We start from the raw sequence: 24,947 nt of genomic DNA on the forward strand, positions 1-24,947 counted from the left end.
GTTCAGAATTAAGTGTCCAATCAAAATGCCAAATGGATTCCTGTTGAAGAATCTGCAAGGGAGGAATAAGAGAGTCGTGGATAATGCCTAAAGGATGGGCAGTGAAGGTGCTAGGACAAAAGTATTATTAGTGGACAATATGGAGTGTGTCCACCCTTCACCTTTGTCGTGAAAAGACAGTTGTCAGCAGCGAGTTTCATTCTAACACACTCTTTAGTTACAAGTCACAGACCATTTACAACAAAAGAGTTTACAACAAGTCATGTTTGCAAAAGTGAGCGTTGCAAATTAGAGATATGAATGTGTTGAGCACCTCAATTTCCAGCATCCCACCCACCCTCGTCAACCTTCAGGGTGGGATGACCAGCTGAACCAGACGTACTGTCTTCTGTCCTTTCCGCTATACACAGCTTTCTATTTTCCCTTTCCTCCACATATATCTCGGGCTTCCGTCCTCTTGAACCAACGCCAAATCACCCGGACGGAATGCAACAGATCTCGCAATGTGCCTCTAACTTCGTGGAATCACCTAAGCTCCTGGTCCACCTTTGCCAGAAGTCGTCTGCCAGTTTTTTTCCGTAGTTTACATCCTTTGGTCAGATTGAGGGTGACAATAGGTTCTGGACACGTGGGCACTTTTAACAAGCCATCACCAACCAGAAATTGTGCTGGCGTCAGGGGTTCTGTATCATCACCCAGAGAGATTGGCCTCGAGTTTGCTGCGGCTTCAGTGATGGCCAGTGTTCAGAGTTTTTCTGCAGTTAATCTTGATCGTGCCAACACCCTCTGTAAGCTTCACTTGACAACGCCCTTCAACCTCTCCCACCATCTTCTTCACCAACATGCTTATGACGCAATGAATTTCCAAGTGATCCCGTTCTTCGCGAAGAAGCGATGGGTCTCCCAGGCGGTCAGTGAGTTTTATAGATCCAACAATTCTTTGTTGGTAGAGTAAAAGGTCTTTGTGTTGTCGGTGTAGATAGTGTGCGGCAGTGGATGTCTACTAGCAGATCTCTGTGAAACCATCAAAAATGTGTCGTTGTTCATATTAGAGCAAAGTTCTAAAGGTATTGCACATGTTCCCGCGTTAGCGAAGAGAGTTGTACAGGCCGTTTCCAAGGGCATGCATATCTTGGCGTAGAGATGCCCTGAAAAGACTGTACCAGTGACAGTAAAGAGCTTAGATGGTATCATTCGATCTGCATGTGGAGGTGCTTCAATTTTTTGTCCTGTTGTATTCTTCATGATATTGCATGGTAAACATGTATACAGAACCCATTCAATGGTATGAGGACCTTTAAGTATCCAAAATTCTTTCCAAAGTTCGGATAACACTATTCTGACACCAAGATGATGAAGATCAACGTGTTTGTTAAATGTGAGGTGTCTCGTAAAGTGATGTAACCACTCTATGAATATTGGATGTCGTTGTTCCCAGGTGGATGAGTCCATCTTCAATGAATAGATGAAAGCGTCCAATTTTAGATTCTTGCGGGGTCGGTTCACCGTTCTGGATTGCATGAAATTCCCGTGTGAAACATTGGTGTTAGACTGGTTTAATCCAGTAAGCTCAAATGGTTCAAATGGCTCTAACCACTATGGGACTTAACGTCTGAGGTCATCAGTCCCCTAGAACTTAGAACCACTTAAACCTAACTAACCTAAGGACATCACATATATCCATGCCCGAGGCAGGATTCGAACTTGCGACCGTAGCGGTCGCGCGGTTGCCATACTGAAGCGCCTAGAACCGATCGGTCACACCGGCCGGCAATCAAGTAAGCGCTTTCACTTGTAAGCTCTATTGTTGTGAACTCTTCAGCAAGTTTTAATTTGTGACGAATGTTATGTGTGAAGCGAAAGATCCAACCTGTCGTGCGATTTAATCTTCAGCAGGAACTGAATTAGGAAACGTCTATGATGCCAAGAGGTTTTTTACATTCTTCCTTTCTTGCGGGAGATCATGACTCATATTAGGAGTACCAGATGGCCAACTTATTCTGGGCGTGTAAGCCATGGTGGTCCCTTCCACCAAACATGTGAAGATTGGATTTGATTACCAATAAGGCCCCGCGTTAGGTGATCCGCTGCGTTGTCACGTCCAGAACAATGTCTCCACTGACGAGGCGACGTGTGTTTATGAGTATTTGTCACTTTATTGCAGATGAAAGTCTTCCATCGATTCCCGTAACTGCGTATCCATCCCAATGTCCACAAAGTTGCCTGAGCATGTCGTACTTTGCAGCTGTGCAGAAATAACTTAGTAATAGTGCTCCCACAAGTTCACCTAGAAGTTTCAGGCGTGACAATATTATCCTTTTGGCAGGTACAGGTCTGTATTTGCTACAGTCTAAGTGAATCATTGTGTTGTAGTATAGAACACTGTGGATGAGCAGAGCTGCCCCGTACTATCGTTCCGAAGCTTCACAAAATACTTGAATCAGAACAGCGTGATCTTTAGTAGTTAGTATCCATTGCGGGATACGGAGAGGTACAGAGGTGCAATGGACACCCAAGTATTCCATCGTGTTGCCAGATTGTTGGACAGCAATTATTCCCATCAGTTCCCCTACACCATGTTTCTTGGAATAATAATTTTGCCATGATTCATACTTGACAGAATAACCATAGTCGTAAAATTTAGTTGTAGTCTGTTATAGTTTGCTTTTTGTAGTAGGTCTATCAGATAAATTTTCTGTGACATCATCCGTGTTAATGTATAAACTGTCGATTGCTGTGTCCCAGTACACCCCTAAAACTTGAGTAGCTGCAATGATCTCTCGACCTTCAGTTTTTCGTATATTCTGTAACTAATTTCAAGAAGTGGCCCATTGCGCTAATACACTGAAGCGCCAAAGAAACTTGTATAGGCATGATTATTCAAATACAGAGATATGTAAACAGGCAGAGTATGGAGCTGCGGGCGGCAACGCTTATATAAAACAAGTGTCTGGCGCAGTTGTTAGATCGGCTACTGCTGCTACATTGGAAGGTTATCATGATTTAAGTGAGCCTGAACGTGGTGTTGTAGTCGGCGCACGAGCGATGGGACACAGCCTGTCCGAGGCAGCGATGATGTGCACCGTGAATATCAGGAATCCCATGAAACATCGAATTTCCGACATCGTTGCGGCTGGAAAAAGATCCTGCATGAATGGGATCAACGACGACTGAAGAGAATCGTTCAACGTGACAGAAGTGCAACACTTACGCAAACTGCTGCAGATTTCAATGCTGGACCATCAACAAGTCTCAGCGTGCGACCCATTCAACGAAATATCATCGATATGGGCTTTCGTGTGCTATTGATGACTGCACGACACAAAGCTTTACGCCTCGCCTGGTCCTGTCGACTGGAAACATGTTACCTGGTCGGACGAATCTCGTTTCAAATTGTATCGAGCGGATGGACGTGTACGGGTAAGGACACAGCTTCACGAATCCCTGGACCCTGCATATCAGCAGGGGACTGTTCAGGCTGGTGGAGACTCAGTAATGGTGTGGGGCGTGTGCAGTTGGAGGGCTATGGGACCCCTGATACGTATATATACGACTCTGACAGGTAACACGTACGTAAGCATCCTCTCTGATCACCCACATCCATTCATGGCCATTGTGTATTCCGACGGACTTGGGCAATTCCAACAGGACAATGCGGCATCCCACACGTCCAGATTGCTACAGAGTGGCTTCAGGAACACTCTTCTGAATTTAAACACTTTCGCTGGCTACCAAACACCCCAGACATGAACATGATTGAGCATATCTGGGATGCCTTGTAACGTTCTGTTCGGAAGAATCTCCACCCCCTCGTACTATAACTGATTTAGTGATATGCCTAAAGAGAACAGGTTAAATGTGCATGTGAAAAAACAGAGTAATGTGAGGTGCCCATTGGTTTGAAAGAGGTACGAGCGGAATTTATTGCATATCAGAAAACATTTATTTGAGAAATATTGTACAGTTGCAAAGAAGATAAAGAAAAAGTCTGATGGTGTTTTTGAAATACAACATCAGAAGTACGATATTTAAATAAATAACTTGCTTGTGTTTAATTTCATATCACTCTCATTAAAGTCAAAGTATTACACTTGTTAATATAATTACTTTCAATGCTGCGCCTGTAATCATGTAGCAGCAGAAAATTTCCTAAGACACTAACTCACCAGTCGTAATGAAACTGAATGATAATGTTACATTTCATGGGGATATATTTGGCTTGTCAGTACCTCACATAGTACGTATCATGGCAGGGTTGGTGAGATATGTTCTTCACAAGGTCTTTGTTGATGGTAACTTGTCCTGTGAAGACGCAAAAGAAAACCTGAAGAAGAAGAAGAAGAATGGAATACTCATTCCTGACAATATACGAGTAATTATTGTACGTCCATCCAATTCTGGCAAGACTAATGTTGTCATGACGCTGCTAGCACGCATAGATGGAGACCGATTTGAACATGTTTGTGTATTTTCGAAGACACCGTTTCAGCCCAATTATCGGCTATTTCAGGAGATACTGCATAGTGTAAAATGCGTTACGCACCTGAGAAAGTAAAGCCAAATGCTGCGTTCATATTTGACGATATTGCTGTGGAAAACAAAGACCAAATTCGAAAATATTTATGTTTTGGTCTTCATAAGGGTGCTGATGTATTTCATCTAAGCCAAACATATTCCATAATCCCAAAACTGTTAGTCAGGGATAATGCAAACCTCGTTATAGTCTTCAAACAAGACAATGCGAATTTAAAACACATTTACGAAGCGCATGTAGGAACTGACATCTCATCAAATGATTCTGTAAACATATGTGCCGACTGCTGGAATCATTCACAGTATGGGTTTCCCGTCATTGATAAAACAAGAAAACTGAATGATGACAGGCATAGGCGAAACTTCCAAGAGTTTCTGTATATATAGACTGGTAAGAGAGGTGAGTGCAGCAGTATACGTTCACCATGGACAAATTCGTGCTCGTATCTGGCTCTCAACCTGAGAGAACGAGTGTGCATAGACAGATCATTCGCTTGTACATGGATGCAAAAATTCAGACTGTCGTGCATAAAGTTGGAGGTGTGTGCAAGGAGCTACAGGCGTATTACAAGACGCCTGTGAGAATGATCAACGCGTTAAACGAGTTAGTTACTGAAATCGGTAGGAAAGTAACCGATTTAACTCAAAAGGTGTAGGTTACTGCGGGCAAAATAGATGCAGAAGCCCTTGTTATTGAGAAGGGAAAGCAGGCACATAATAAGACGAAGAAGAGCGGACATATAAAGCCTCACACTGCAGAGAAGTATGATTAGTATACACCGAGATGTCAACAAAGCAGGAAGTAATTCAGGCTTGGAATGCTGTTCGAGAGAAATTACGGTTGCTACGGTTAGGGCATATGGGTCGACAGCTAGTTACTGAGTCTCTCGGATAACTCTCAGCAAAAACAAAACCACACGATAACGATGGTGTTGCCATCCGTCATGCCTCAAGCCAAATAGAAAGAACACTCTTCGTCAACAGGGGAAGACCGTACATGCTGGGTATGCAGCCTATAAATGTAACTGATGACACAATACAGATTGGTGATACGCAGTTTGAGAGAACACCAGGCTTATTGAATCTTACTCTCCTAATAGCCACAAAAAAAAAAAAAAATACTTAGTTACTGATAGGGGAAAGTACCGTGAAATTTTGCATTTGACTGATGTACATAAGATCGCAAAAAGCTAGAGCAAAAATAAATATAAAACCATTATAGAAACAGTACTTGGTGGTTAAAATAACTACAGCAGCAGCGGTGATGGTATTGACAATGAGCATAAAGCAGTAAACAGTCGAATCCTGTAGTACATATATTTTGACGTCCCCAACATGTTGTGGGCCTTTTATAAATAAAATATTTTGAATCTAAAATCTTAAAATTCTTTACAGCTTTTACAAAACTAAAAAAAATCTCATAATCGAGACTCATTCTAGCAAAGGCGCGAAGGAAGAGGAGGTAAGGGGACAGAGCGAATGAACTGGGCTATTCATTTAAGAAATCAAAGCTAGCCAAAATGGCTATATGCCTTAACTTTCTTAACGCACGGTTGATCTTCCGTTGTTTGAAGATGTTAAAAACTTTTCCTTTGCGCTCCGTAAGCAAAATTGTAATACCACATCTAATACCAAAATCTGAGTAACCTGTTCCGGATAAACGTGAACTCAAGTCAGAACTGGAATCCGAACCAGAAATACGTTTCTTAAGCCTAACTTCCTAGGTCCTTCCAGTTTGACCCACATATTTCGACTTTCAATCACTGGTGATGTTGTAAACACCCGACAACTCGTGAAGCTCGCGTTTTGTCCTCGATCTGTGTTTAAACTTCAGTCCATATTTACTAGGAATGAAATATGCTGGGTCAGTACCTTTTGCAGCCAACTGTACACCCATTCTGTTTGAAACAGTTCCATAGCACAGAATACTATGATCAGAAAAAATCCAGGGGCCATTCTCCTCCACGGGGAGTCATGAAAATGAAACATCCTGTTGATCCTGAGCCGGAGTAGTTCTATGGTTCTTTCCCTTTTCCTGTTTTAAAAGGCTCTTCTTAATAATCGGGGCAAAATCAGCGTGGTACACATTAGAACCTGGTACGAACTGGATGGCCCGATATTAGCGTTCATAAGCTACTTTATGTAATGGGGCGTTACGTAATCCATGAAGCACTGACCGGAAACCTGCCTTTTTATACTCCAGAGGGTTGGAGGAAAAGTTGTGAATAGCCAAATCCGTGGTTGCTGGTTTCTCAATACGATTCCCCGACATAGTGACTGACATGTCCAAAAATGGTAACATTCCATTTCTGGACACTACGTTAGGGAATTCTTTAGAGAATGTCATTTATAGCGACCAGTAACCACTAATTTGGTTCTTCACAGCTCTTCCTATCACCACATAAAGGCAGCTTTCCGGTCAATGCTCTTTATAGATTGCGTAACGCCTCATTACGTTAACTAGCACATGAATGCGAATATAGGGCCATCCAGTTCATTGCACATTCTGATTGATACCATGTATATTTTGTCCCGATGACAAGAGCCTTCCAAAAAAAAAGAAAAAAAAAGAGGAAAGAGTCGTAGGACTTCTCTGGCCCAGGATCAACAGGATATTTCATCTTCATTACTTAACGTGGAGGATAATGGCCCTACGGTCTTTTCTTATCATAATATTCAGTACTATGGAACGGTTTCAAATAGAGCGGGTATACAGTTGGCTACAAAAGATATTGTCCCCGTAAATTTCATTCCTATGAATAACACGCTGAAGTTTAAACACAGGGAAAGGATGAAACGTGGACCCCAGAAGTCGTCAGGTGTTTACAACATCACAAGTGATAATTTTCAGACGAAATATATGGGGCAAACTGGAAGGTCGTTGAAAGATAGGTTTAAGTAACACATTTCTTGTTCGGATTCCAGTTTTGCCTTGCGTTCACATTTATCCGGAACGTCTCAATCAGCTTCTGGTATTACATGTGGTTTTACAATCTTGCATACGGGACGCAAGGGTGATATCTTCGACCAGTAGGACATATACCGTGCATTAAGATAATCTTCAAACCAACCACTTAATTTTCAAAATGAATTATTCGTAAAGTCATTTTGGCTAGCTTTGATTACTTAAATGAATAGTGTGGTTCATTTTCACTGACCCCTTACCTCCTCTTCCTTGGTGTCTTTGCTAGAACGATTCTCGATTAATGAAAATTTTTAAGAATCGTTCAAATTTGTTTTTTTAGTTTTTTTAAACTGTAAGAAATTTAAAGAATTTAAATTCGAAATGTTATGTTTGCAAATGGCCCACAACAAGTTCTAGGCTTTTATCCCTATGTCTGTGAGTTATTAATATGTTTATTTTTGTACGATCGATTCCCAATTGTTTCCTTAAAGGTCATCGGATGATATTTACGCTTCCGCGCATGCGCCGCGTCTCTCGGGGCTATGTTTTCATATCCTGCTATTTCATGTATGCCAGTCGCAGCATTCCGTTCCGGCGCGGATTCGGCTGATGTACCGTTTACACTATACTTCGTCTTTGCCCCTCCTCCATCTTCTTTTCGGTTCTTTTTATAACGTACTCTCTGGTCCCATTTGTTAATAGGTTCGAGTCTCACGCTGAATTTTTAATCCATGGCTATCGGTTTATGTGCAACTTCCCGAATTTTAAAGAAAGGGTTGGGCTCGGTATGTAAAATAGGCTTCACTACCGTAAGTCTTGCGGCCACTTTTTATCACCGTGATATGGTCTTTGCGTAACACTGCCCACAGTTTCTTTCTTGTTTTTTACTCAGATTTGCACCTAATGATGTAATTTACAATAAGAAACCGTCCGTGGATTTAATAAAGGATTTAGAACAGCTGCGGCGGATTTTATTCAATACGCTTCTGTTTTTTATTGTCTGAACGGCTTATCGCCACGTTTCACTCGCGTACAAGCCTGCATTTAAGATAAATTCGGACTGGAAAGACTTCCTAACATTTAAATTTATTATCAGTGTAAGCAACTTCATAGTACAGTTCATAGTAGTTTGCGTAATATGAATGTAGAGGGAAAGCTCTGTTTTATCTTGCGTTTCAAGAGCTGGCTGGACAGTCCTGGCGATATGTGCTGTCATATGTCCTCCGAGTTCACTACATCATGCGCGACGGTGTCAGCGTTGGCAGGCTGTAAACAGTTTCTGGTTTCCGTATCGCTGAGCACCGCCTGGCGGGGTAACGGGTTGCTATCTGCTCACATTGGCCGGGAGCGACACTGCGTACAGAGAAGCATCAGGTGCGCGCGCCTTGTGGACGAGCATATCTGACCATCTGGACAGCTGCCTGCCTGCCTGCCTGCCTGCCTGCCTGCCCGTTCCTCGTAGCGGAGGGTCGCGGAATCGGATCCTGCTCCGTCACATGGCGCCCACGCATCGCCAGCCGGCTTTGTTCCGCCCTCATCGCAGCCTGAAGATGGAGGCAGTGAGTGTTGAACTTTTATTGTTCTAGGCCACCGCGAGACTACTGAACCGGAAAACGGAAAAAGAAGACCCGAGAATATCTATTTTAAGTTTAGCTTTATTTGCAGCATAAGTGTCGCTAGATGGTGCCTGGCTACTCTACTTTCATTGAATTAGCATTTGCCAACAATATCTACATCTACATACTTCCTCCGCACGCCATTGTACGGTAAACATGGCGGAAGGTACCTTCTAGTACTGTTATTCCCTCTCCTGTACCACTCACTAATGGAGAGAGAGGGAAAATTTACTGTCTATACGCCTCTGTACGAGCCCTAATTACTTTTATCTTGTCTTCGTGGTCCTTACGGGAAATGTACGTAGGTGGCAGTAGAATTGTACTGTAGTCATCCACAAATGCCGCAACTCTAATATTTTCTCAATATTGTTTCGCGAATAGAATGTCGTCTTCCATCCAGGGATACCCATTTGAGTTAACGAAACATCTCCGCAATGGTCGCGTGTTCGTCGAACCAACCAGTAACAGATCTATAACACGCCACTGAACTGCTTCGAGGTCTTCCTTTGATCCGACGTGGCGGGGATCACAAACATTCTCTCAATAATCCGAAGACGACCGTTCGCTCGCCCTACTACAGACGTTACGCTTTGCAACGTTGCGCCTGTATATAATCGATGTTACTGTCTCAAGCAGAAAGTCACTAATACTGTATTTGATAATTAGAGCATTGTTTTCCCACATGATCCACATCAACTTCCAGTTTTCTACATTCAGAGCGCACACCAAATAGATGTTGTCTGCCATTATGTTTTCCTCTGTACTTTCCCGTACAGGTATACGGCAGAATCATCAGCAAACAGTCGCAGATTGCTGCTCACCGTATCCGTCAGGTCGTTTATGTATAAAGCTGAGTTTCGCTCGACCTATGCTTTCTAAACCGTTCCTGATTTGAGGACGGAAGCTTTTGTGTCAAACTTTATTATGTTCGAACTTAGAACATGCCTCAGATTTCTTCAGTGGACAGATGTTAGGGATATTGGTCTGTAATTTTGCTGGTCCGTTCGTTTACCATTCTTATATCCGAAAGTCACCTGTGGTCTTTTTCTGTCGCTTGGAACTTTGCGCTGGATTTGACGATAAATGCAAGCTAAGGAAGGGTCCAATTACGAAGTGTAATTTGTATAAATTGGAATTGGGAATCCATCCGAACATGGCGATTTTCCTGTTTTCAATTGTATCAGTTGCTTCTCAACACCAGCGATTATTTCTGTATCTTTTGCGACGGTTAAACGATGGTATGACTGTACGATCCCATTTCTTTTTCGACTAGTGACTGGATAGAATCCTTCGACCAACATACTAATTTAACTTCGAACAGAATTTTCTCGGATTCTCGCCAAGATCTTTCGGTAAGGTATGACGGGGGACGTTGTATGCTTCACGCAACAGTCTTTTTATACACGCCAGATTTTCTATTAACTGTTGCCTGTTGCCACTTCTTTGTTTTTTGGACCGAGAATGTAACAATATCTGCTTCCTCGGCATTTTACTGATTTTGTTGTTAAATCACAGCGGGTCATTTACATTTCGGCACATACGTCGCCAGAGCACGATTTAAAGTCAGGTTAAATCAGGCCACAATTCCTCTGCGTCCGTCATATCAAAACTAAATGATGCCCATTCACTGCCTTAGTAGGATGCTAACAACCGCTAATCTGCTCTTTCTAGCATAAAAATTCTCCCAATATTCTTGATAGATCTGTTAACTTTGAAAATCATCGTCGCTATGATATCATGATCACTGATACCTGTCTCTCTACTGACACTGGCGATAAGGTCTGACTTCTTTGTAGCTAGAAGGTACAGAATATTTCCATTGGGTGTGCGTTGGTCCATATGGCTCTGAGCACTATGGGACCTAACTTCTGAGGTCATCAGTCAACTAGAACTTAAAACTGCTTAAACCTAAGTAACCTAAGGACATCACATACATCCATGCCCGAGGATGGATTCGAACCTGCGACCGTAGCGGTCGTGCGGTTCCAGACTGTAACGCCTAGAACCGCTTGGCCACCCCGGCCGGGGGTGTGGGTTGTCGAACTAGCTGCTCAAGACAATTTTCGGAAAATGTACTCAGAACCACTTCTAAAAACTGCCTGTTCATACCACCTCCAATGAACTTACAGAGGTCCCAGGCTATATTCTGTAAGTTAAAGTCGCATATCCGCGCTGTTGAATGCAGACTTCGTTAGAATGATTCTTCTACTGTAACGGCGGAATCGCGTGGCCGGTAAAAACATACGATTATCTTGAGTTCACCTACTCTGGTTACACACATCCTGATGAATTTCGCAGTCAGACCTCTATAGGCACAATACTTTCGTCCGCTGCCGTGAACAGCCCCTCACCTCTGGTGTCTAACCAGTCTTTTCGATATACGTTCCATACGCCAAATATTTCACTGCTTTCTATTTTGGGTTTCATCCAGCTTCCGGTCCGAGTGTAATTTGAACGCAACAACTTTCCTGTAGAGCGCTAAATTTAGGTAGTTTGTTACGAATGCTCCGATAGTCGAAGTGTCAGTATTTTGTACGCGGTCTGATTTAGCCCCACGCGGTCGGCGAAAGAGCATTCAACAGAAGACCTCAAGCTATCGCATAGCCTTTCTCCTTAAAGAAAAAATGAAACGTACGCTTCGCACGTACTCTGCTATCCGAGCCGACTAGCTGCTTGCTCTATATAGTGAAGTACAACACTGTCTTGTCATGGCGAGTCCTACAACTCTCCACCCCATAACGCAAGTCCATAAATCTTCAGCCAAGATTTTCACAGAATCGACAGCGCCTCTGGTTCAGACGCTCCAGTCGGCTACATAGTAAAGGACCCGATCAATTCTAGGTAAATTATGAATGTTTGAACACCGTGAGCGAAGCCAGCAGTCTTCATCACTTCCGCGAGCTTCACCCATGAACGGGGGATGCCATCAGAACCATGCTACAGGCATCACTGATGTCGACATGAGCCTCAGCTTAAAGATGACTGCACCCTGTACCATCGATATTTAGTTTTTACTATTGATTTAATGGCTAGTTTAATTGTAGTGTGGCACTATGTTATTTCTGTTATCAGTTTACTATTTTTGTGAAATTAGGGGAAAATTTTTAGAGTATAGGTTGAGACAAGGAATGGTTTTGACTAGCAGGTGTGATAGTAAATGGCGCAACACAGGTCTTACTAGTTTCCAGAGTGGCTACTATTTCTAATGTTATTTAATTAATGATTAACATATACGTTACTCATTATAAACACTTACCCGCGAGTAAGATTTTTGCATATAATTTTAAACAATTTGTATAAATTGTCGGAATTACAATGAATTGAAATGAAGTTATGAAAACGAAGCTAATGCCACCTACCGGACGGAGGCCGTTACTTGAGAGAGCAACAGAGCCTTGATTTATCATTTTAGCAGAAAGCGTGGCCAAGTTTGCATCAGGTGCTAAGGTTCTGCCTGTTACCGCCTCTATCGTAACGCTGCGAGAGTTTCCTTGTTCGCCCTCAGTTCTGCGTGAGCAGTCGTTGTCCGCGTCACATCGTGTTTGTTATTCCATTTTGACGCGGCCTTGTCTTGGGTCGTGTTGCCCAGGAACGTTCCACGCAGTTTTAGTTCTGACAAGTCCACGCATCATGTGCCTCCCAGTTTGTTAGAAATTCATGATTGGCTTGTAGATTCGATCAAGGTCACTTCAGACCAGGTTCACACGTCTTACTTAAATTCTGAATCGTATGAGTTTTTAGTCAAGATTCTAGACACGCTTCAGATTAACAGGCTCCTTTTGCAGCACGGACAGGAAGTCCCTTTCATTCATCTCGATGGCTCTAATAGTTTGGTTATTCTGGCGAACGCGGAGGTAGAATACACGGATGACTGACGATGGTTTCCTCAAGACCGTTCTGCTTCCGTTTGGGGATATACGGAAAATATGGAGCGAACGCTGGTCCGCTCAACATCGTCTGCAATTTTATAGCGGAGTTCGATCCGTGGACATGGGTGTCAAACTGAATATTCCCTATAATTTGCGGTTACATATAATTTACACAGTTCAAGAAGATATTTGTCTTATATATAAGGAGAGTGGATACTTCCGTACAAATTGCTCGCGTCGTGTCACGGTCTTAAAATCCAATTACGAACAACGTAAAAAGCTAACTTTAACGGACGTGGATTCCCAAGTGATATCCATTCTGCCTAACAGAGTTTCTGAGGGGCAAAACGAGTAATTTCGTGATGGTCCTAGCGCATCGCGTAGGCACTTTGCCACTGTAGCTTCCGCGCCGCCACCTCCTCCACTTCAAAACAAGCATAGACGGACGCAAGGTGGTAAGGAGTCAGATGATTCCTATCAGCTGCTCCGCTCTACTGAAAAGATTCCAGCGAGGAAGCCTCTCATCTCCCTGAGTTTAGACCGGATGATATGTCGGTTACTGTTCAAGATTCGAAAGCGTCCCACAATCCCTCCGACCTGACTCCCTAGACCGAGAGCCCCTCGTCGGAATCACGCGAGGATAGACATGTTCCGGAGCGCCGTACTATATCAATGGACTTGCCAGACATCCCTGAGTCTGTAATGTATTCCTACCATTCTTCTGCGGCCCAGTATGGGGAAAGTACGCCACAATCCGCTGCTGTTTAGAACCTGATCGGTCCAAGTGTACAAGCGAGACATGCGATGGTAAAAGACGTATCGTCAGTTTTCTTTTTCATTGATTTCTAGGAGCCGCACCACCCACCTGTGAAATAGTGGGATGTGTCCTCTGTACCTGATCCTGAATTCCTTCCCACACCAATCTCCTCCTCTTCCCACATTGCCCCATGAGGCAGTCGCCTTCCCCAACAGCCTCGTCAGTGTTTTCTACCTGAGCGCGCGGCATCGCGGAAAAGTAAAAGCAGAAAGAGGGTGGGAGAGAGGGATCACGTTCTTTACATTCGGATTCATTCATGGACTGATAGCGGTCATTTGCAAGTCACAAATTGCATAGTTTTGGGTGTAAATAGAGGCGGGCCTATACCTTTCTTACCTTGATTGCGAACAGAATTAGTTCCAAGCTTAGACTTGCGGTGTTCCGACAGTTCATTTACGATTCGCCGCCGTTGTGGCCGAGCGGTTCTAGGCGCTTCAGTACGGAACCGCGCTGCTGCTACGGTCGCAAGTTCGAATCGTGCCTCGGGCATGGATGTGTGTGATGTCCTTAGGTTAGTTAGGTTCAAATAGTTCTAAGTCTAGGGGACTGATGACCTCGGATGTTAAGTCCCATAGTGCTCAGAGCCAATTGAACCATTTCATTTATGATTCAAGTGAATACGTGATATTTTTTGCAAGAAGTGTTATATGACAATTTTTCTATTCCCGGCTTTTCTACTTTCATTAATGTGGCTCCTGAACTATGTACTGGTACAGCGTTATTTTACATACAGAAAATACCGCTGACTAATTTCGAATTTCTTGATATTGGCCGAAGAATAGGCTGCATTTCTTGTGACCTTACTTTCTTATTGATGCCCTGATCTGTGTACAAATGACTGCCTCGCCAGTACACTGCCCTCCTACACCATGTGTACGCCATACTACCGCCATCTGTATGTGTGCATACGCCTACCCCATGGCTTTTGTTACCTCAGTGAAAGTTCAGGTTTTTCATTATGAATCGTTTTACTGTGCAGGGTTGTGGATGATTTGGCTGCCTATAGGACAGCAGCAAATCCAGAAGGTTGTAATGAACTGCAGATGATTGACTGCTACAGGGACCTGGTCGCAGGTAAATGTAACTACTGCACGTAAATCCGAGGACACGTCAATTACTGTTTGTTTACACTATTGGTTGAAACAGTAACAACCATATACCGTAATACCTAGGAATAACCATCCAGACAAACCTAAGACAGGATGACAAAATGACGGGAGTGTAATTTATTTATCCACGAAGAAAACACTTGTTCGATTTATTTGAGTATTGCTCGCCAACATGGGACCCTTATCAGTTTTGATTAATAGAAAATATAACGCATGCAACCGTTTAATCGGCGCGACTCCTGTGGTAGACGCTGCTAGAGGGATGGTTTGCTTTCCTCCAGTTGCGATATCAGTGCACACCGGTTAGGAGTCGCAAAATGATCGAACCTTGATAGAATCGCCGAGAATGTTACGCTACACGAAAAACTAAAAAGACGTAATTGTTCCACACGCTTAAAGTACACTCCTGGAAATTGAAATAAGAACACCGTGAATTCATTGTCCCAGGAAGGGGAAACTTTATTGACACATTCCTGGGGTCAGATACATCACATGATCACACTGACAGAACCACAGGCACATAGACACAGGCAACAGAGCATGTACAGTGTCGGCACTAGTACAGTGTATATCCACCTTTCGCAGCAATGCAGGCTGCTATTCTCCCATGGAGGAGATCGTAGAGATGCTGGATGTAGTCCTGTGGAACGGCTTGCCATGCCATTTCCACCTGGCGCCTCAGTTGGACCAGCGTTCGTGCTGGACGTGCAGACCGCGTGAGACGACGCTTCATCCAGTCCCAAACATGCTCAATGGGGGACAGATCCGGAGATCTTGCTGGCCAGGGTAGTTGACTTACACCTTCTAGAGCACGTAGGGTGGCACGGGATACATGCGGATGTGCATTGTCCTGTTGGAACAGCAAGTTCCCTTGCCGATCTAGGAATGGTAGAACGATGGGTTCGATGACGGTTTGGATGTACCGTGCACTATTCAGTGTCCCCTCGACGATCACCAGTGGTGTACGGCCAGTGTAGGAGATCGCTCCCCACACCATGATGCCGGGTGTTGGCCCTGTGTGCCTCGGTCGTATGCAGTGCTGATTGTGGCGCTCACCTGCACGGCGCCAAACACGCATACGACCATCATTGGCACCAAGGCAGAAGCGACTCTCATCGCTGAAGACGACACGTCTCCATTCGTCCCTCCATTCACGCCTGTCGCGACACCACTGGAGGCGGGCTGCACGATGTTGGGGCGTGAGCGGAAGACGGCCTAATGGTGTGCGGGACCGTAGCCCAGCTTCATGGAGACGGTTGCGAATGGTCCTCGCCGATACCCCAGGAGCAACAGTGTCCCTAATTTGCTGGGAAGTGGCGGTGCGGTCCCCTACGGCACTGCGTAGGATCCTACGGTGTTGGCGTGCATCCGTGCGTCGCTGCGGTCCGGTCCCAGGTCGACAGGCACGTGCACCTTCCGCCGACCACTGGCGACAACATCGATGTACTGTGGAGACCTCACGCCCCACGTGTTGAGCAATTCGGCGGTACATCCACCCGGCCTCCCGCATGCCCACTATACGCCCTCGCTCAAAGTCCGTCAACTGCACATACGGTTCACGTCCACGCTGTCGCGGCATGCTACCAGTGTTAAAGACTGCGATGGAGCTCCGTATGCCACGGCAAACTGGCTGACACTGACGGCGGCGGTGCACAAATGCTGCGCAGCTAGCGCCATTCGACGGCCAACACCGCGGTTCCTGGTGTGTCCGCTGTGCCGTGCGTGTGATCATTGCTTGTACAGCCCTCTCGCAGTGTCCGGAGCAAGTATGGTGGGTCTGACACACCGGTGTCAATGTGTTCTTTTTTCCATTTCTAGGAGTGTAGTTGTGCATTGTGTGTTACCAACTTGTAGGATGAAATTGTTGTTAGAAGTAATACACAGGGTGTTACAAAAAGGCACGGCTAAACTTTCAGGAAACATTCCTCACACACAAATAAAGAAAAGATGTTATGTGGACACGTGTCCGGAAACGCTTAATTTCCATGTTAGAGCTCATTTCAGTTTCGTCAGTATGCACTGTACTTCCTCGATTCACCGACACTTGGCCCAATTGAAGGAATGTAAAGTTGACTTCGGTGCTTGTGTTGACATGCGACTCATTGCTCTACAGTACTAGCATCAAGCACATCCGTACGTAGCATCAACAGGTTAGTGTTCATCACGAACGTGGTTTTGCAGTCAGTGCAATGTTTACAAATGCGGAGTTGGCAGATGCCTATTTGATGTATGGATTAGCTCGGGGCAATAGCCGTGGCGCGGTACGTTTGTATCGAGACATATTTCCAGAACGAAGGCGTCCCGACAGGAAGACGTTCGAAGCAATTGATCGGCGTCTTAGGGAGCACGGAACATTCCAGCCTATGACTCGCGACTGGGGAAGACCTAGAACAGGGCTTCACAACATATGTGCTCGCTGAGCAAGCTGTGAGCAGCAAGGCGCGAGCACGGAGCAGCGTGAGCACGCTACCCCCACTACCGGACCAGAGCGGAGAGTGGGGGGAGTCACGTGGGGCACACAACAGCTGCCGCCAGTCGATGTAAATCCGCGGCCACCTGCAGGGATATCACTCACGAATTATTACTGCGACAAATGAAACAAATAAAGGAGAATGTACATGTGCCACATAATTCTATTAGCTTAGTGTATGCCTCTGCCATCTGTAGACACTGAAACTAAAGAATTCCACGACAATCCTATATATTCAACACTTTCTTCAACACTACTTAAAATATCACCTCCGGTTGTAGTGTTCTTCACGGCTACTACATCAAGGAGCTCCTCCCTCACCTGAAGATCTCTATTAACACCTCTAATAAATATGGCAAGCTGCGCTGTTCCAGTGATATCAACACTTTCGTCCAGAGCTAGAGAATACGCCATAAAATCTTTACCGATATTTGCAGGCTGGCTCTGGACGTCGTCTGCCATGACCTGTATGCAACGCATAATGGTCATGTTAGATAATGGCACAATCCGAAACTGTTCAACTTGAGATGGACACAAATGTTCCGCTGCAACTACCAAACATTCATTTATTAAATCGCCATCAGGTAAGGGGCGCAGGGATTTTGCTAAAAGCAAAGCAATTTTGTAACCCACTCTGAGAGCTGCCTCAGTTGATTTTTCTTCGTCGTCCAGATCTTCTTCGGATAGCTTCCTTTTAAGTTTAATAACTTCCTGTGCACGATCTGGTCAATCACATTTTCCACGTCCGTAGTCTTTCGCGTGGTAGGACATATAATGTCGCTGCAAATTAAATTTCGTAAAAGAATTCAGTGTTTTGTGACATACTAAACATTTTGCAACACCATCTTTTTCTGTAAACAGATACAATTCCCCCCAGTGGGGGTTGAACTGCGAAAGCATGGTTGGGGTTACACAACGACGACTTCACATGATTCTTAACCAGCGAAGTGACTGTTAAGAGCTGATCGTAGTACTTAAAACGTTACACAGTCGGCGCGAATTCAATAGGCACGCTGCGGCCCTATTCAAACGTGCGCGCGCGTTTCCCCTCCCTCCCCTCCCTCCCTACTCCGCGACCTTGCAGCTGCTCGCGAGCACGTGCCTGAGCAGAAGCGAGTACTCGCGCTCAAAACCGGCCAGTTGTTAAGCCCTGACCTAGAACGACGAGGAGGACACCTGCAATGGACGAGGCAATTCTTCGTGCAGTTGACGATAATCCTAATGTCAGCGTCAGAGAAGTTGCTGCTGTACAAGGTAACGTTGACCACGTCACTGTATGGAGAGTGCTACGGGAGAACCAGTTGTTTCCGTACCATGTACAGCGTGTGCCGGCACTATCAGCAGCTGATTGGCCTTCACAGGTACACTTCTGCGAATGGCTCATCCAACAATGTGTCAATCCTCATTTTAGTGCAAATGTTCTCTTTACAGATGAGGCTTCATTCCAACGTGATCAAATTGTAAATTTTCACAATCAACATGTGTGGGCTGACGAGAATCCGCACGCAATTGTGCAATCACGTCATCAACACAGATTTTCTGCGAATGTTTGGGCAGGCATTGTTGGTGATGTCTTGATTGGGCCCCATGTTCTTCCACCTACGCTCAATGGCGCACGTTATCACGATTTCATACGGGATACTCTACATGTGCTGCTAGAACATGTGCCTTTACAACATGTGGTTCATGCACGATGGAGCTCCTGCACATTTCAGTCGAAGTGTTCGTACGCTTCTCAACAGAATCGGTGACTGATGGATTGGTAGAGGCGGACCAATTCCATGGCCTCCACGCTCTCCTGACCTTGACTTTCATTTATGGGGCATTTGAAAGCTCTTGTCTACGCAACCCCGGTACCAAATGTAGAGACTCTTCGTGCTCGTATTGTAGAGGGCTGTGATACAATACGCCATTCTCCAGGTCTGCATCAGCCCATCAGGGATTCCATGCGACGGAGGATGGATGCATGTATCCTCGCTAACGGAGAACATTTTGAACATTTCCTGTAACAAAGTGTTTTAAGTCACTCTGGTACGTTCTGTTGCTGTGTGTTTCCATTCCATGATTAATGTGATTTGAAGAGAAGTAATAAGATGAGCTCTAACATGGAAAGTAAGCGTTTCCGGACACATGTTCACGTAACAGATTTTCTTTCTTTGTGCGTGAGGAATGTTTCCTGAAAGTTTGGCCGTACCTTTGTGTAACGCCCTGTATAATCAGAGGTGCAGCAGCAAGGCATGTTTCATTGCTTTGGACAGCTAGAAATCAGCTTTCTGTGTATTCTCGCCATTAACAAATGTTTCATTAATAAATTTCATCAATCTTTGTCGGTTGTAGCGAACATAAGAATGAGATAAGAGGCATATAGATACTCGTTTTTACTTGTCAAATTGCTGGCTGGAGAAAGAATTAGACGATTTAGGTTTAGAGTTAAATTATAAGTTAATACTTAAGCTCGAAGTTATCAATTTCGAAGTTCTTCAGAGGCATTTGAGTCTTAGCCTACCCCAAAATTAGAAGAAACCGTACAATTAAAGTTAAAATATAACAATGCTTTGAAAAAAGTGAGTTTGTTTTGTATGTTACTACACTTTCGTTCGATCCATCCGTGAGTTGAGAACTCACTGTTCAGTTATAAAGTTCACTGGAGCTTCCTAGAAATACCCTCTTGTTTCTACGCTGCAGCCGGCAGGACGGAAAACAATCACGCGCGCTGTTCAGCCATGGTTTTAATAGTATAATTCGTGAGAGCAGGGGATTAATTATTTACATTATGGCTTGTGCAGTGAGAACACTAGTGCATTCAGTGAATTAGAGGACAAAACGATTTTCAAGCTGGACGCACGGAACAAAGTGCGCATATAAAGATAGGCGGTTCATACCACACTTCAGACATTAAAACAGTTGATGGGGAACAAACCAGATAATTTAAGATGTCTTGCTACGACAAGTATCCTTGGCTTACATGTTGCTCTGTAACAAATATATTGTATTGCTACGTATGTATTTTGTTTGGTGGATCTGGGATTGAAAAAGAATTGACTTCAGCTTCCTTCGGAGCATGTGTAACAACAAAGTTTCACATAAAAGCCGACAAGCTCCAGATTTCAAGAAGGCACCTTCAGAATGAAGAGTGTTTTCAGTTTTGGGGTCATGAACGAACTGAATATTCAATTTCTAAGGGCCCACATTCTAGCCGTAAAACATACTGCTACTGTGCACGAAAATATTTCGTAATCGAGAGACTTACACGTGATGTTTGTTTCTTGGGGAAGCAAGAGCTTGCGTTCAGAGGACACTTTGAAGTTGAAAGTTCCGACAACAAAGGCAATAGCAGTGTCTTGATTTACTCGAGCTTTCGGCTATATAGGAACAGTTAACAGGTATTCGGGATCACCTGCACAGCACTTCTGGGTTCAAGGGAACATCAAGCAAAGATCGAAACGGATTAATTGAATCGGTTACCAATGTAATTAATGATCGCATTAAAGAAGAGTTACAATCATCTGAGTTTGTTGCAGTGCAAGAAGATGAAAGGTTGTATGTTTCTTGTGAGTCACAAATGAGTATTATTCTCAGATTTTGTACGCAAGAGTGTCCCATAGAAAGAATTATTGATTTATATACTGTTCCTAGTGACAAAAGTGCTCAGCATTTATTATAAATTGTACTCACTGCACTTGGTGTTCGGCGAGTTACTGACAAATAATGTATGACGGAGCCTCAGTGATGGTGAGTAAACGTGGAGGTGACCCAAATTTTGTTAAACATAAATGTCCGTCAACTATATTTTGCACAGTTATGTTCAAAAACTTAATATAGTGATGTTATATTTTCCAAAAATATCAAAGCAGTTAAATTTATCATTTAGTCTCGTAGCATGCCATTCACTTTAGCAAGACCTCAGAGAAAACACAGCTCTTAGAAAACAAAGGATTCACATTGCCTCAGACATGTACAGCACACTGGAATTTCTTTCATCGAGCTGTTCCGACAATATAACGACGAAAGAAAATCGCAACACGTAAAAATATTAATGTAGAGCAATGAAACTTCCAGAATACATTAGTCTAAATAATATATTTAAGTGATTAACATTGCAAGACCGTTGGTTAATGTAAGCGCGAGATAAGCATTGCAAATGTGAAATACTGGTATATTAAAAACCGGTGTAGCCGGCGGAATGTTGAACGCAAGTATGCAAACATGCATGCGTTGTGATGGACAGGTGCCTGATGTCAGTCTGTGGTAGGGAGCTCATGCCTATTAAACTTGGTCGCTCGATACAGTGACAGTTAATGCTGGTTGTGGATGACAGTGGAGTGGACGTCCGATGATGTCCCATATGTTCTCGATTGGAGACCGATCTGGTGATCAAGCAGGAAAAGGCAACATGTAGACGCTCTGTACAGGATGTTACGTTACAACAGGGGTATGTGGGCGAGAGTTATCCTCTTGGAAAACACCCCCCTGATACATAAATACCAGCGCAACAGGTCGGATCACCAGACTGACGTACAAATTTGCAGTCAGGTTGTTGGGATAACCACGACAGTGCTCTTGCTGTCATACTAAATCACGCCCCAGGCCATGACTCCAGGTGTAGTCCCAGTGAGTCCAGCACGCAGACAGGTTGATTGCGAGCCCTCAACTGGTCTCCTCGTCACGAATACACGGCCATCACTGGCAACGAGGCAAAACCGGCTTTCATCAGAAAACGCAACAGACCTGCACCCTGCCCTTCGCTGAGCTCTCGCTCGACGCCACTGAAGTCGCAAATGGCCGTGGTTTGGGGTCTGTCGAATGTACTCTACAGGTGGTTCGGAGCTGTCCTTGAAGTAACCAATTTGTAACAGTTCGTTTTGTCACAATGGTGCCAACTGCTGCCCAGATTGCTGCTGCTGGTGCAGTACAGCGTGCCAGAGCCATACAGCGTACACGGTGGTCTTCCCTCTCTCCCATGCGACGTGGACCTCCGGAGCCCGGTCATCTCGCGACCGTGCGTTCTCGTGACCACCGCTGCAAGCAATCGTGTACAGTGGATATATTCCTGCCAAATCCTTCTGCAGTATATCAGAAGAAATGTCCAGCTTTTCGTAGTCCTATTATACTACCTCGTTCAAACTCAATGAGATTCTGATAATGGCGTCTTTATCGCCTTAAAGGTAAATAACGCTCACGACCGTTACAGCGTGTATTCAAAGCAAACCTAATTTTCATCCTCATAGTGGCTCTACTAGCGCCATTCTTATGCGACTGGCGCGAAATTTCAGTAACCATCTTTCAAATGTAGAACACGCCTAGCAACTTTCATTTATGTTGCTCAACTCGTTCTTGGTGTTCGATATTTTTCCGTCAGTGTATTTGTTGCGAATAGTCAGTAGCTAAGAAGTAATAAATTAAAATGTCATCTATGATGTCGAAGTTTTTCACGCATCTCAGTGTTTATGACGTCACATCTCCTGAACTGTGTGTTGAACAATGATATGTTTGCATGTATATTCAGTGATATATATGAATACTGTCTGCGAAATTTGATGCAAATGGAGTTGGTAGTAAATAAGAAAGAAATTAAAATATCATTCCTGATACGGCAGTTTTACTGCATAAACAGTGAAAATGATGTAAGCGATAAACTTATTTCCTTTCATCGTTTAGTGGGAGCCGTCAGCGAGAAAGTGTCTCCTCCATGTTTGAAATTATGTGTAAAATTGGCTGTAAATCACTAACTGCTCTGATTCTCACATGCTGGACGAATCTAGTCTGGCTATTTGCGCGTCATGAGCAACGCCTCTTTTTCACCCCCACCTCTTTGAGGGGCGGGTGGCTGTTACCCCATCAGTGATTCTTTCCAGACAGTAAAAGATGTATCAGGTTTGGTTGAAATCTATGGATTGGTTAGGAGATGTTGAATACACACACACACACACACACACACACACACACACACACACACACGTACACTTCTATAATACGAGAGTGATCACAAAAGTAAGGTCTCCTATTTTTTTTATAAGTACAGAACTCTGTTTGTGTGGCAGTTGGTCACACTGTTTTGAAGAGTGCTTCACGCGCTGTGTGTAAACATGCGCATGCCGCGCGGAGGCGCTCAGTCTTGGCTTGGAAGACGTTGAGAATGGAGCTCCCTTTGCATGTTACCGGAGTGCAAATTGCGCGCAGTTATTCGGTTTTTGAACGCAAAGGGCACTGCACCGATTGAAATCCATCGCCAGTTGATGGAAGTGTGTGGTGAGACGTGCATGGATGTCAGACATGTTCTTAACTGGTGTAGAGGTTTTGCAGCTGGTCGGACCGAAATTCACGACGAACAAAGGAGCGGGAGGCCGTCAATTTCTGAGGAGACTGTGTTGAAGGTTGAGCAAAGCATGCGTGAAGATCGGCGGATCACTCTGGATGATCTCTGCACGTTGGTTCCTGACGTTTACCGAAGCACCGCCCACAGAATTTTAACGGAAACGTTGAACTACCGGAAGGTGTACGTACGATGGGTGCCACGCATGCTGACTGAGGACCATATGCGGCAACGAGTTGATGCTTCCCGCGCATTTTTTCGCCGCCTTGCAGCCGAGCAGGACAACTTTCTGGACTCAATTGTCACGGGTGACGAAACCTGGGCATACCACTTTACACCTAAGACCAAGCAACAATCACGCCAGTGGTGGCATCCTTCTCCACCAAAGCAAACAAACACAGTCTGCCGGTAAAGTCATGACAACCGTGTTTTTGGGATTGGGAAGGGGTATTGTTCGTCGACTTCATGCCCACTGGGACCACAATTAACGCTGACAGGTACTGTGAGACTCTGAAAAAACTCAAACGGGCAATTCAAAAACAGAGAAGAGGAATGCTGAGCAAGGGTGTACACATTCTCCATGACAACGCTCGCCCACACATCGTTCGGCAAACCGTTGCTCTTCCGCAACAGTTTCAGTGGAACATAATCACCCACCCTATAGTCCTGACTTGGCGCCCAGTGACTATCACCTGTTCCCTAGGTTAAAAGAACATTTGGCCGGAAAGCGATTCAGCTCCGACGACGAGGTGAAAGAACAGGTTCATAACTTTCTGAACAGCATGACAGCGAGCTAGTATGACATGGGCATACAAAAACAGCCGCAGCACCTACAAAAATGCATCGACAGAAATGGTGATTATGTAGAAAAATAGCTAAGTGTTCAAGCTGTAAACTGATTTAAACGACTGTAGAAATAAACAGGTCTATGTACTTTTAAAAAAAATAGGAGACCTTACTTTTGGGATTTCCCTCGTATGTATGGATTTTCGTCATTTAACGTCAAATGAAAGAGGTGCTCCAGTCAGTTTTTCGGATTTTCATGAAGTTTTCTTTGTTCGCTCCTACATCAATTTGGAATTGATAGCGCTTAAGTTGATCTTACGCTTGTTATAATTCCTGAATAGCGCTGTATTAAAATTTAAAAAAAACTGATGCATTTCTTTCTTGATTCCATAAAACCGCTAAAAAAAAGCCCAAAGACGATCGAACAAGATTCAGTATTATCGCTAGATATCGCGTTAAAAATAAAATTAAAAGGAAAACTGCAGCGTGAAATAACATTTAGAAAAAGCTTCCATCATAAATCTGAGTA

Source organism: Schistocerca serialis, chromosome 3 (assembly GCF_023864345.2).
Source record: "Schistocerca serialis cubense isolate TAMUIC-IGC-003099 chromosome 3, iqSchSeri2.2, whole genome shotgun sequence".
In the NCBI taxonomy this organism is placed as follows: Eukaryota; Metazoa; Arthropoda; class Insecta; order Orthoptera; family Acrididae; genus Schistocerca; species Schistocerca serialis.